Source organism: Myxine glutinosa, chromosome 1, assembly GCF_964187855.1.
Source record: "Myxine glutinosa chromosome 1, kmMyxGlut1.1, whole genome shotgun sequence".
Taxonomy (NCBI): domain Eukaryota; kingdom Metazoa; phylum Chordata; class Myxini; order Myxiniformes; family Myxinidae; genus Myxine; species Myxine glutinosa.
In genome coordinates this window covers 280,026,942-280,039,599 of record NC_136261.1, presented here as the reverse complement: position 1 = coordinate 280,039,599, position 12,658 = coordinate 280,026,942, and the positions used below count along the sequence as shown (strand labels likewise).

At 43.2% G+C, this 12,658-nt stretch overlaps 2 protein-coding genes across 9 annotated transcripts in view; both read right to left on the bottom strand.

Moving 5' to 3' along the window:
- LOC137411284 (BCL2/adenovirus E1B 19 kDa protein-interacting protein 3) overlaps window positions 1-12,658 on the bottom strand; it is a 204,811-nt gene that overhangs the window by 161,812 nt on the left and 30,341 nt on the right. The gene's annotated exons all lie outside the window — the stretch shown is intronic.
- Window positions 1-12,658, bottom strand: part of LOC137438127 (uncharacterized) — a 92,996-nt gene that overhangs the window by 53,694 nt on the left and 26,644 nt on the right. For 4 of the 8 annotated variants that reach the window (XM_078766642.1, XM_068133121.2, XM_078766649.1 and 1 more), the window contains exon 1: window positions 1,748-1,841. The exons of 2 other annotated variants lie outside the window; for them this stretch is intronic. The gene's annotated coding sequence lies outside the window, so the exon portion shown is untranslated. Of the gene's footprint in view, window positions 1-1,747; window positions 1,849-12,658 lie in introns of those variants that run through there. 2 more of the 8 variants (XM_078766633.1, XM_078766651.1) reach the window with 2 other exon arrangements.

Here is a 12,658-nt window from a genome sequence, read left to right as displayed (position 1 = left end):
CTTTATTGTATGTTGTGTGTGTCCGTTTGTCTTTTTTTGATTGATGTTAGCTCTTACACGAACTTCGATCTTGTATACAAAAAAAAAGTGCCTGCTGTTCCAGTATATTTTTGTCTTTGTCCTAAATGTGATGCATGTACGAGCCATGCGCCGAAGATTAAAGTAAACAAAAATAAATAAATAATAAATATAATTAAAAGGCAGAATTTGACATCTTGCTTTTGGCTGGATGTTGGTAACTAGTTATATGATTATTGGTGAGTTGCTGGCTTCACTATACAGTACTACTAGTGTTACTACTACTACTAAGCTACCATACTGCACGAAGTTGCTGAACCTACATCCAGCTGATAACGCAACTTTCACCTGTAGCTGTGCAAATGCTGGTCATTGGATAGCCATGGCTTATTCCTGTGACCTTTAATGACCAAACCATCTGGACTGGTTGTCCGAAAAACTGGGCACGTGGTTAATTTTGACGAGCCAAGTGGTTGCTGACTGCACGAAATAATGGCAAAATGGCTGCTAATGTTGTTCTAATAGCGGTATGACTTGAGGTCGAGTTCAAAACAAAGCAAATAGGCCACCATGCCAATCGTTCAATCCAAACAGTGGGCATGCAGCTCAACCGGTCCTACCACATTCTACAACGACATCTACATTCCTGGAGCAGTAGGCCTACACATCCATGGCGCCTCTCGTGTCCTGTCTCCTTCCTGATTAATTCGCCTCTCACTACGACAAACCCCACCAACACCAACGTGCTCCCGCAATGGCTACCGTTGCCAAGCGTGGGATTTATTGACGCAAGACTTCTCCACTCGTACATGAAAATGTGCACTCAAGGAAAAACAAAAAAAACATTTAAACAAGTGAAGAGGAACCCTGATCCCGCCTCATTACTGTCACGAATGGACACAAACTTCAGCAGAAAATTTAAAATGGAAAACAAGGTCGATTTTTACATTGAATAACAGATATTAAAACTCAAAATGTATTTCAAGATTAACTTCAAGGTTATTCGTACTTCTGATAACTGACAAACAAAGATAACACACACACACACACAATCACACACACACACACACACATACATACATATACACACACGTGTACATATACACATATACCGTACATACACACACACACACACACACGTACATACATACACACATAAATACACAGACATATACATACCGCACACATGTACACAACACAGCCACACATACACACACATATACATACACACACAAATATATACACACACACATATATATATATATATATATACACACACACACACACATATATATATATATACACACACACACACACATATGCATACTCACACACATGTACACACAAACACACACACACACATAAACATATACACACACGTGTGCATACACCCATACACACGCATACACACACACACACACACACACACACACACACACACACACACACATACACACACACACACATATATATATACATACACACACACACACAGACACACACACACACACACACACACACACAGAGACACACACACACACATATACACATATACATACACACACACACACATACACACCACACACATAAATATATATATATATATACACACACACACACACACACACACACACACACACGTACACACACACACACACACAAACATTAACTCGCACACTACAAAAAACTACAAAAGAGATTACACAGAGCGACCTGTATCTCTACTTACCTGGGCAATTGCTGCTGAAATATGTCCCAAGGCCGCTCTTACCCCCATCCTCCTTCCTTCACCGTCCCTACCTTCCTTTCATTCCCTCTCGTGTAGTCTCCGCCTCTGGCACCTCTGCTCTGCCCCCTTTCAATTTCTCACTGACATATTGCAGGTACACCGAGGCAATTGTTCGAAATGAAACAAGGTGTTCAGCGTTGCTGCATTTTCGACATTATTTGCCGTCCACATGTTAAAATGATCTGATAAGCTGATGGGTAGACAATAGAAAAGTTGGGGTGAAACATTTGACCATTTAACCCCGTGGTTCTTAACCTGGGTTTTACCGAACCCCAGGGGTTCAATGAGCCAGTCTCAGGGGTTCGGCGGAGGTCCAAAACGCATTGCAATTTGTTTTTTTTTGTTTTTTTAGTTTTGTATCAATTTTGAATCTATGTGTAATTACGCTTATTATTATTATTATTATTATTATTATTATTATTATTATTATTATTATTATTATGCTATGTATGTTACGAACGAATGGAAATGTTATTTGTAATTGTATTCCCATCCCATTCATGGTTTCTCTGGTCTGTGTTTCAGATAAGTTGTTTCACACTGACTGGAACCCTGGTGTTGGGCCAGCGGCTAGGGTGCCAGCTTAGGATCCTAGGATCCTGGGTTCTGAATCCTGGTCGATCGCTGAATTAACACCAGGGGGGTTGACTCAGCCTGTCATCCTTCCGAGGTCGGCTAATTGAGTACCAGTTCACTGGTAATTCCCTGTTTGTCGTTAAAGGCGGCAAAAAGGGTTGGCGTCAGGAAGGGCATCCGGCCGTAAAACATTGCTTCAAAAAGGGGACCAAAAAACAACAACAACCACGGTTCCCGAAAAAGGCCAACCCCCGCATTGCGGGGAAAAATGGCCTCTAAAGGTGGTTATATATTTTTTTTTACACTGACTGTAGTAAGTTGAATCAATGAGCAACTTGCTAATTATTCTGTTGGTGGTGCTTACTTGCTTACTGGATTTTGGACTTTGCAGGTGTTCGGAAATTCCAATGAATAGCCTCGATTAGCTTGCTGGGTGCCGTGCGTCATTGGTCGCGCCTTACTTTGGAGTTACTGATTAATTGAAAAGTAAGTTGGAAATGTTTGTGGATATGCAGGGCGGGTTTTGAGTTATATTAAAGTCAAAAGTGGATGGTGATTATAAAATATGATTGAATTACTCAGAAAATTAGGTGGAGGTGATATAACTCCTTTGGTCGCAATTCAAAACTAACAATTTGCAGTTTTCTATGTAATATTATAATGGGATTTGAGGTGACATAGAGTTGAGTAGATAGTAAATCCCGTCATCGTAACTACAAGTTATGTTTTCTTCGTTAAAATTTCTCAGTTTTCAGAGGGGTACTGATTATATTTAAGCATGTTCCTTTTTTAATTTTTGTCATATAATTATTTGCCCGAACTCAATTAAGATCAGTTTGTTCCTTTTTTTTTTTTTTGCAGTATGTCAAGCAAAAAAAGAAAGTGGTCGGAGGATTACGTGCGGTACGGGTTCACGTGTTTGACGGAACGGGACGGAAGTCAGCGTCCTCAATGCATGCTTTGCAATGTAAAGTTGAGCAACTCCAGCCTAGCACCAGCAAAACTACGGGAACACTTCAAAAAACTGCACGGCAAGGGGCAGTACAAAGATGCAACGTTGGATGAATTCAAATTGAAGAGAGTCCGATTCGACGCGAGTGCTACCTTGCCCACTCTCAGCTTCGTTCCAATTGACAAACCGATCCTCACCGCATCGTATGAAGTTGCATACCTGATCGCAAAGCAGGGCAAACTGCACATCGTTGGTGAGACACTCATCAAACCGGCCGCGTTGAAGATGGCCAACATCATGCTGGGAAAAGCTGCTGAAAACAAGTTGTCTCTCGTTCCACTCTCAAATGACACCATCAGATGCAGAATCGATGACATGAGCGACGACATCCTCGCCCAGGTAGTTGCAGATTTAGTCGCGAGCCCGACAAAATTCAGCCTTCAACTCGACGAGACCACCGACGTTTCGAGACTCGACGAGACCATAACGCACATATTTGTGCGTTATGTCAAAGGAGACTAGATCAAGGAAGACTTTCTGTTCTGCAAGCCTCTCACAACAACGACGAAGGCAGCTGACGTGAAGAAGCTTGTGGACGACTTCTTCAGAAGCAACGGCCTCTCGTGGAACATGGTGTCTGCAGTTTGCTCGGGCGGAGCTCCAGCCATGCTGGGATGCAACTCCGGTTTTGGAGCGCTGGTGAAGGCCGATGCACCACACATCATCGTCACGCACTGCGTCCTGCACAGACACGCGCTGGCATCAAAAGCCCTGCCTCCAAAACTGGCAAATGTTCTGAAAATCGTCGTTGAAACTGTGAATTACGTGCGAAGCCGTGCTCTGAATCATCGCATCTTCAAAGAGCTGTGCAATGAAATGGGCTCTGAATTCGAAGTCCTTCTCTACCACTCTTAACATTCGATGGTTATCACGAAGGAAGGTAGTGAGCCGTGTTTTTGCCTTGCGTGTAGAATTAGCCCTGTTTTTGCGAGAACACCAGCATTGCCATGCAACGCACTTCCAAGAGTCAGAGTTCATCCTCGCCTTGGCGTACTTGGCTGACATCTTTGACGCACTCAATCATCTCAATTGCCAGATGCAGGGCGGTGGAGTGAATGTCATCGAATCTGAAGAAAAGCTGAGTGCTTTCCGAAAGAAGTTACTGTTGTGGAGGTGGCGAACAGAGAACGACAACTTCGCGAACTTTTCGCTACTGGACGAGTGCGTGAGCGGGATCGAAGATCAGTCTGAAGTTGGAGGCACTGCTGTACCGGGGGAGCTGAAGCAAGCGATTGCCACGCACTTGGATGAGCTGGGAAAGTCATTCGACGGCTACTTCCCCGACCAAGAGCAATATCCAGCATTGGTGCGGCAGCCGTTTACTTTTGACGTTGCAACGGCAGATGTCAATGACCAATACCTCGACGACCTCATTGAACTTCAGCAGAGCCAGACTCAACAACAACTCTTCAGCACAACAACGCTCGCAACGTTTTGGTGCCGCCAAATGGAAGGGTATCCTCACATCGCTAAAATTGCCCTTGAGATCATCACGCCGTTCGTTACAACGTATCTCTGCGAGCATGCGTTTTCGAAACTGGTGGACATTAAAACAAAGAAAAGGAGCAGGCTTGCATGCGAAAATGATTTGAGGGTGGCCCTTGCCAAAACAAAAACGTGCATTTCCCAGATCGCCTCCCGAAAAGAAGAACAGAAAACGCATTAAGATGCAATTCTTCTTAATTTTTTGGTCAAATTTGAGGGGTTCCACGAGTGTTCGGTGGGTTTCGTTAGGGTTCGGCGCCTTTAAAAAGGTTAAGAACCACTGATTTAAACAATGGCACACCTGAACAATTTAAACTATAAAGGGAAACTCGTGCATTATAACCCCAAAAGGAAATGAATACCTTGTGTAATAAAAAAAGAAACCGGTAAGGATACTGAAGATGAAGATAATAGCAGAAATGAGATGAAAATCGAGGGGGGGTGGGGGGGCGGGGTAGAGGAAGGAGGGGGCAACCAATGGGGACGGGGAGACAGGGGTTACGAGAAGAAGGAACCAATGGAAGTTCGAATGGAAGGTTAAACACCAGGATGACATGTAGTTTATAGAAATTTAACCCCAGGGTAAAGAGCTTAAATATACGTGAACATTCTTCTAATTAATATCTATCTATCTATCTATATATCTCTCTCTCTCTCTCTCTCTCTCTCTCTCTCTCTCTCTCTCTCTCTCTATCTCTCTCTCTCTCTCTCTCTCTCTCTCTCTCTCTCTGTCTCTCTCTCTGTCTCTCTGTCTGTCTCTCTCTCTCTCTCTGTCTCTCTCTCTCTTTCACTCTGTCTCTCTGTCTCTCTCTCTGTCTCTGTCTCTCTCTCTCTCTCTCGCTTTCTCTCTCTGTCTCTCTCTCTCATGTTCCATAATATTTACAGGGTGCATCCTCCTGAGCAAGGGTGATACTGGGTGGTTTGCCACTGCCTTCCCAGCAGTAGTTAGAGCAGCAATTTGTAATTTGTTCAGGATGTCAGCGATAGCTCGCCTACTCTTCGCGAAGGACACTGTGGGATCTTTAGCGTTCACCAACTAATGTTAGCAGACGGGACGCCCAGTTTAACATCCATCTGAGGTGAGTGTGCGTACCCCTAGGTCTATACCATCCTGTCTGCCCCTTCTAAGCTATATGGTGCCAGCCAAAATCCATAAATACTTGTTTCTAAGGTTTTGTATACATTTTACCAAAATACACTACAAGTAAAAGTAGTCATGTACATCTATCTATAATTCCAGTAATCTCTGTCTGTACGTCTGTACGTCTGTTTGTCTGTGACCGCTGTTTCTCGACAACCACGGGTCCGATATACTTTTAACTTGCCAGGTATATTGCTGGGGACCCGAGGATGTGCCTTTTCAAGGTTTCATATTAATCGGACAATTACTTACCGAGCTATGTCCAAAAAACGATTCAACCAATCAGAGAGCAGCGAACGATCGCGTGTGCCGAACGTGGAGGACACACTCTGCCTCGGATGGCACATTTGACAGCGTATTCATTTATTTCACGTTTGCAAACTATGTTGGCGTTAAACTATGTTTTAAAACTAATAAAACCGAATTTGCGATTCATTCGGTTTCCTGCGCGTTTGTGCACGCGATGGCGATTTCTTTACCAAACTCCGGAAGCCGTTCGCTTTGGACCAAACCATTGCATGTAAATAGAGGGGGGGGATTGTCACCGTACTCGCAAGCCGTTCGCTTTGGACCAAACCATTTCATGTAAATAGAGGGGGGGGGATATAATTTTAGATATAGATATAGTACGGGCAATGCCCTAGTTTAATACAATAACGATAGCAATATTTTCTTATTACACCATTGGAGAACATGTTTTTAAAAGTGAAAGTTTTGTTGCTCTTTCTTTGCCTGTTATGTATAAATTATACTTTCATCTGTAAGTCAGCACCGAAAACCTCATGTAAATAAATAAATCATCAGGGAAGTAACTTAATGATATCAAACTAGAGAGTTCATAGAACACCTTAACAAGTGTGCGCTGTCTTGAGAAATAAGCACATGGGCGGGGTCTACGAGCAGAAAATTTGATTGGTCGTGATTACGTAAAATGCGTAATATTTTGTCCAAGTGCTGTTAAACAAAAATGTTTTGAAAGTGCCAAAAAGGTGATTTGTGTTCTACAGTGTTCGAATGGAAGGTTAAACACCAGGATGACATGTACCAGTTCACTGGTAATTCCCTGTTTGTCGTTGAAGGCGGCAAAAAGGGTTGGCGTCAGGAAGGGCATCCGGCCGTAAAACATTGCTTCAAAAAGGGGACCAAAAAACAACAACTACCACGGTCCCCGAAAAGGCCAACCCCCGCTTTGCGGGGAAAAATGGCCTCTAAACGGTGGATGATGATGATGATGAGTGTTCAAGTATATGATTCAATTTAAATATAATGCTTATTTTAAGGTTGTAGAAAAGAAAATCAGAAGTTTACTGCCATTGATGCAGCAGCTTTTACACCACCTTATTTAACACGTCGAATGAGTTATTCATGCTTGTTGTTTGTTTCCTTTATGATGTCTCCAAAAACAGTACGTCTCCTGCTTGGAATTCTTTTCCATTTTATTTCACTGCCAGGCAGACAGACAGGGTACAATATTATCTCACTCCTCTGCGCGAGCGATCGCGATGAAATCGAATCCAAAGTACTGTTAAACTACAAGTTCGTGTTCCAATTCGTGTTCAAAATACAACATTCAATTGATATGAAGTTGTTCCTCAATCATAACTGACGTTGGTTGATAACAGACAGACAGAAGTGAACCAATTGTTGAACTCCGCTATTCGCTTCGCACGCGCGGTGTAATTACAATACAAAAAGAAACTATTATTCTAGCCGGTTTTTTATTATTTATGCAGAGATCAAAGTTCATGAAAGCTTGACAACACAAGGTAGCAGGTAGACTAGACCTATGACTACAGGGCAGATGGGTACTGGCCAAGAAGACACAGAGACGAATAACATCAGTGTTAAAAAGCAGAGCTACAGAGGGATGGGATGCAGCGAGAGTATAAGTTATGGCAGACAGGTACAAGAGTCAGGATCGACATTCTTATGGACTTTGATCTCGAAAAACTAAAGCAAAGAGCAAGACAGGACGGACTCGGGGAAACCATTCGATACAGACAAGAGAAAAGGGTAATGAAGGAGTGGACTTCAGCATTTCACTGTAAACAATGTCCTTACTCTTTACATGCACCTGTTCCACCTCTCCTGGATAACAAAATAATCCATCCATCATTCAACCTTAAGCTTTCGAATGGAATGCATGGTAAAAACAAAAGGGGTGTTCATTTTTCGGACAATCATGTTCGTTATCATGATTTTATTAGTCCTCAAGGGTGATTGATCCCTGTTGAAGTTAAAACTTCTGTCTGTCATCTTGTCTACCTGACTCAGTGTTTTTGGTTGCCTTTGTCATTTTTCACTGGAGCACTAGAGGGATTATCACCTCTGCGACGTGCCTATAGGTCCCGCATCCCCACTGGAGAAGCTGGAGACCGATGTTGGAGAGCACGGAACAAGATGTGATTTTGTAACTAACGTTAGTGAATGTCGTGGCCTTCTGCGACTGAGCTCTGCACTCTGTCTAACAACAACCTACTCCCAATTTGATTATATATGTGCGTGTTTGGTCCTGCTGGATGAGGGCCAAACCAAGTGCGGAGTGCTCTTTGAACTTTAAAGTCTGAAGCCGCCAGTGGCTATGGCTGCAATGTTGACACCTGTTTTGTGGGAGAGACTTGGACACTGCTCGATTTGCTTCGATGAAAATCCACTCGACTTCAATGGATTTTTCGACAGAAAAACCATGATGCTGTTAATTCCTTCTTTCTATTGAAGAGGGATTTGTGCCCTGAGAACAGTCTAAGTTCACCTGGTCCGAGAACAACAAAACTGCAGTTCACATCACTCTCTGATTTTTCCTCTTTGGTTGTAATCTCCTTAAACGGGTATCAAATGTCGAAATGACAATGAGGGCCCGGTGGCACAAGGTGTCGGATTTTTTATTTTCAGGAATACATTTCATGACTGTTTACTGTTAAGCCGATGGATTCTGTGGAATCACAAATTGAGAATATTTATTTTTGTATATCTGTCATGTACCTGGCTATCTTGACTTATCCACTACTCAGTACAATTGGGTGGATTTGGGGAACACAGTCGTAAGAAGGCATAACCACTCGGCGGCCCTTGTGACTAGATCGCACCCAACGGGTGAGACGGAAAGCCCACGAACTCATAAATGTCTACTCGCATGCAGATAAGAACATGATGCAAAATTAGTTCACACTATACTGGGAATTGATGAGCAATGGAAAATGACAAATTTAAAATTAAAACTATGAAATCACTCCTACACAGTGAAAGTGGATATTTGATATGCCAGTTGATGTTGCCACGGCATCAGTAAGGACCATCCCCTCCCCCAAGTAAAAAGTATGGCAATAAAAGGAAAGCTTGACATACAAGGAGGCCAATAGATCCATAATAATTCCTATGCCACATCCGCATCCTCAGCATCCACAGGCACATTCACTTTCCATGATTCAACTGAACCCACAAAACAACCCCAATCCAACTCGACATCCACTCGATCGCCTCGTAATCACCTAATCCACAAATTTTGAAACAGATCTCTTTGTAATCACCTCCTTTCCAAAATAAAAAGGCCATCTTCCCTCAGCCACTCCTCCTAGCTTTGTCTATCTAGCTGTGAAATTAATCTGGTAACTCTATGCTGAAACCCTTCAATGGCAGCTTTGTCCTTCCTCAAATGAGGCCTCAGTATATTCCTTTATAACGTTGACACCATCTCCTTTGACCGATAAAGTATTCCCCACTGAATAAAACCTAAAATCCTATTAACTTGTACCCATTGGTGTCTGACAATGTGGTGACTGCTTGACCCTTCCATTATATCATCTCTAGGCTGATATATTTTATTCCTGCCCATACCCAACGCTTTACATCTCCTAACATTGAATTGCATCTGCCAATTTCTTGCCTGTGCAATGATTGTGCCAAAGTTTTCTTGAATCCAATCACCGCACTGACCACCACTGGATGACTAAGAACTATTAAGCATAAACATCAGAAGAAGTTTAAGCAGAGTGGGAATGAGCATGATTGGAAACGGTGTAAGAAAGCCAGAAACTTTGCTATGGCGGAAGTTAAAAATGCAAAATCTGCCTTTGAAAATAAAGCGACTCAATAAGATAAAACCAACCTCAGGTTTTTGGTCTTGTGTGAAAAGTCACATGAAAGCAAAGCCAGGAATAACTCTGCTTCAAAAACCTGATGGATCATGAACTTCCAAGGAACTGGTGATTTGTTCCAAGGAAAGTCTAGATTTGTGAAGTGCTGCAGAGACTATTGTCCTTCCGGCAGGTTCTCCCATCTCAGCCAAGGAACTCTGTAGTTCTATTAGAGTGATCATTGGGGTCTTGGTCACCTCCCTGACCAAGGTCCTTCTTGCCCAGTTGCTCAATTTGGTGGGATGGCTAGCTCTCAGAAGAGTCTGGGTAGTTCCATATACAGACTTGGCATTTAATATGGAATATTTTTTTTTTCTTGACTTGGGTTTACTTTCTTAACTCAGTATATCAATCTGGTGAGTTTCTTTTACACTTTGGTGATTTATTTGTTAAAAGAACCATGTTAACTGATTGTCTGTCGCAGCAAGAAGTCAACAACAGGATTATATCACAGGTGGCGTGATACGGACAGGTGCATTTGATGATTGGCTTCACAGTCGGGTATACAAGGGTTGTTGCGTTCTGTATGAGGGGAAAACAACTGCTGCACGTCTCCAAAAGTTATTGCCGCTTCCTCTGGAGATGGTCCGTCAACTCGACAATGCTGTTTGTCATGGAGTGGTGGCTTTACGAAATTACAGCATGAAACAGCATGCTATTGCTCGGCAGTATGGCATCACTCAAGGTCAGGTGTCAAAGATCCTGAAACGAAATGCTCAGAGGGGTGTCCCTACTCCAATACCGAGGCCAGGACGTCCCCGCAGAACCACAAGGAGGGATGATCGCCAGCTGCACCGGTTAGTCCGCAATGGCCGTACCAAGTCAGCTAATCGGCTTAGGGCTGAGTGGCAGCAACTGACAAATGTGCCTGTATCCAGAAGGCTAGTCAACCAACGACTGGTTCAAGCAGGCTATCGTGCCAGGCGTCCCCTGAGAAAGCCACGCCTGACCAGACAACACCGCCAGCGCCGATTGCAGTGGGCCAGAGAGCACCGTCAATGGCAGCCAGGACACTGGAATCACGTGATCTTCAGTGACGAGTCTAGATTTCTGGTCTATCGTCAAGATGGCCGCGTCCGAGTGCGCAGACAAGTGCATGAAGCCTACAACAAAGATTGTATAGTGCCAAGAGTCCATGCTGGAGGTGGTGGGGTGACCGTTTGGGCTGCTTTTCATGCAGGGGGCAAAACTGACCTGGTTGTTCTGAATGGAAACCTGAACCAGTTCAAGTACAGGGCCATTCTGGAAGAAACATTGCTTCCATTTGCTCGTGCAGCCTTTCGAGGAAACTTTTCTTCCAAGATGACAATGCACGGCCTCATTGTGCTCGCATGATCCAACACTTTCTTGCTGACCGTGGTGTAGAGCATATGGAGTGGCCTGCCATGTCCCCGGATATGAATCCGATAGAGAACTTGTGGGCAGAATTAACGCGTCAAATCGACCACTTGGACCAGCAGCCGACCTCTGTGCGTGAATTGCAGCAGGCTGTTGTCACTGCATGGCAAGCGATTCCTGTCCAAACCTTGGCAAATCTTGTGAACAGCATGCCTCAACGTGTACATGCTCTCCTGAATGCTCGTGGGGGTTACACGAAGTACTGAACTGTAATTTTACTGTCTGTAATCCCAGTCGTAATTAAACTTTTGTTTTTGTTAAAAAGAAAATTTGGCTAATGTGCAAAATAAAGAGATACTTCTGGAAAACGTACAGAAGTTTAACACAGTACTGTCCATGAATTGAGTTCGATATCAGTTTACATCACTTTCAAGGATCAATTTATTTGTTTCGAAATGTCAAATGTGGTTTTTGTTTCTTTTAAAGGTCACATTAACAAAATCGAGAATAATTTCAACATAATTCCAATGAACTTTTGGTTCTAAGACATCTTGAAAAGTAAGTTCACCCCCACAAAAAAATATTCCATATTAAATGCCAAGTCTGTAATTTCAATTTCCTGATGATCGACCTCACTGTGCTCTTGGGAATTTTCAACACTCTTGAAATTGTATTATACCCTTCCCCAGATCTATGCCTCCTCACAATTCTATCTCGGATTTCTACGGACAGTTCCTTGGATTTCATATTAGAGTTTCTGCTTTGACATTCACTGCTAACTGTGGGACATTATATATGAATGATTGAATGAATGATCGTTTTGAGGCCATTTTTCCCCGCTAAAGCGGGGGTTAGCCTTGCGGGCCCCATGACAATCATGGTTCCCTGTTTGAGGCAATGTTTTTATGGCCGGATGCCCTTCCTGACACCAACCCTTGGTCGCCTCTTCGATGCGCAGGGATACGGTGTACCTATTCTAAACCGGGGTACACACCGGGATTATATATAAAGGGACATTATGTATAATGTCATTATATATAATGTAATGGGACATCTATATAATAATAGCGTAAGGACTCGACTTTGTTATCCCTTTTACGCCGCACCCAGTGACCCGATGCCCACGGCACTAATGGATTTACGATCTACGAACCGCGCTCTTTGTT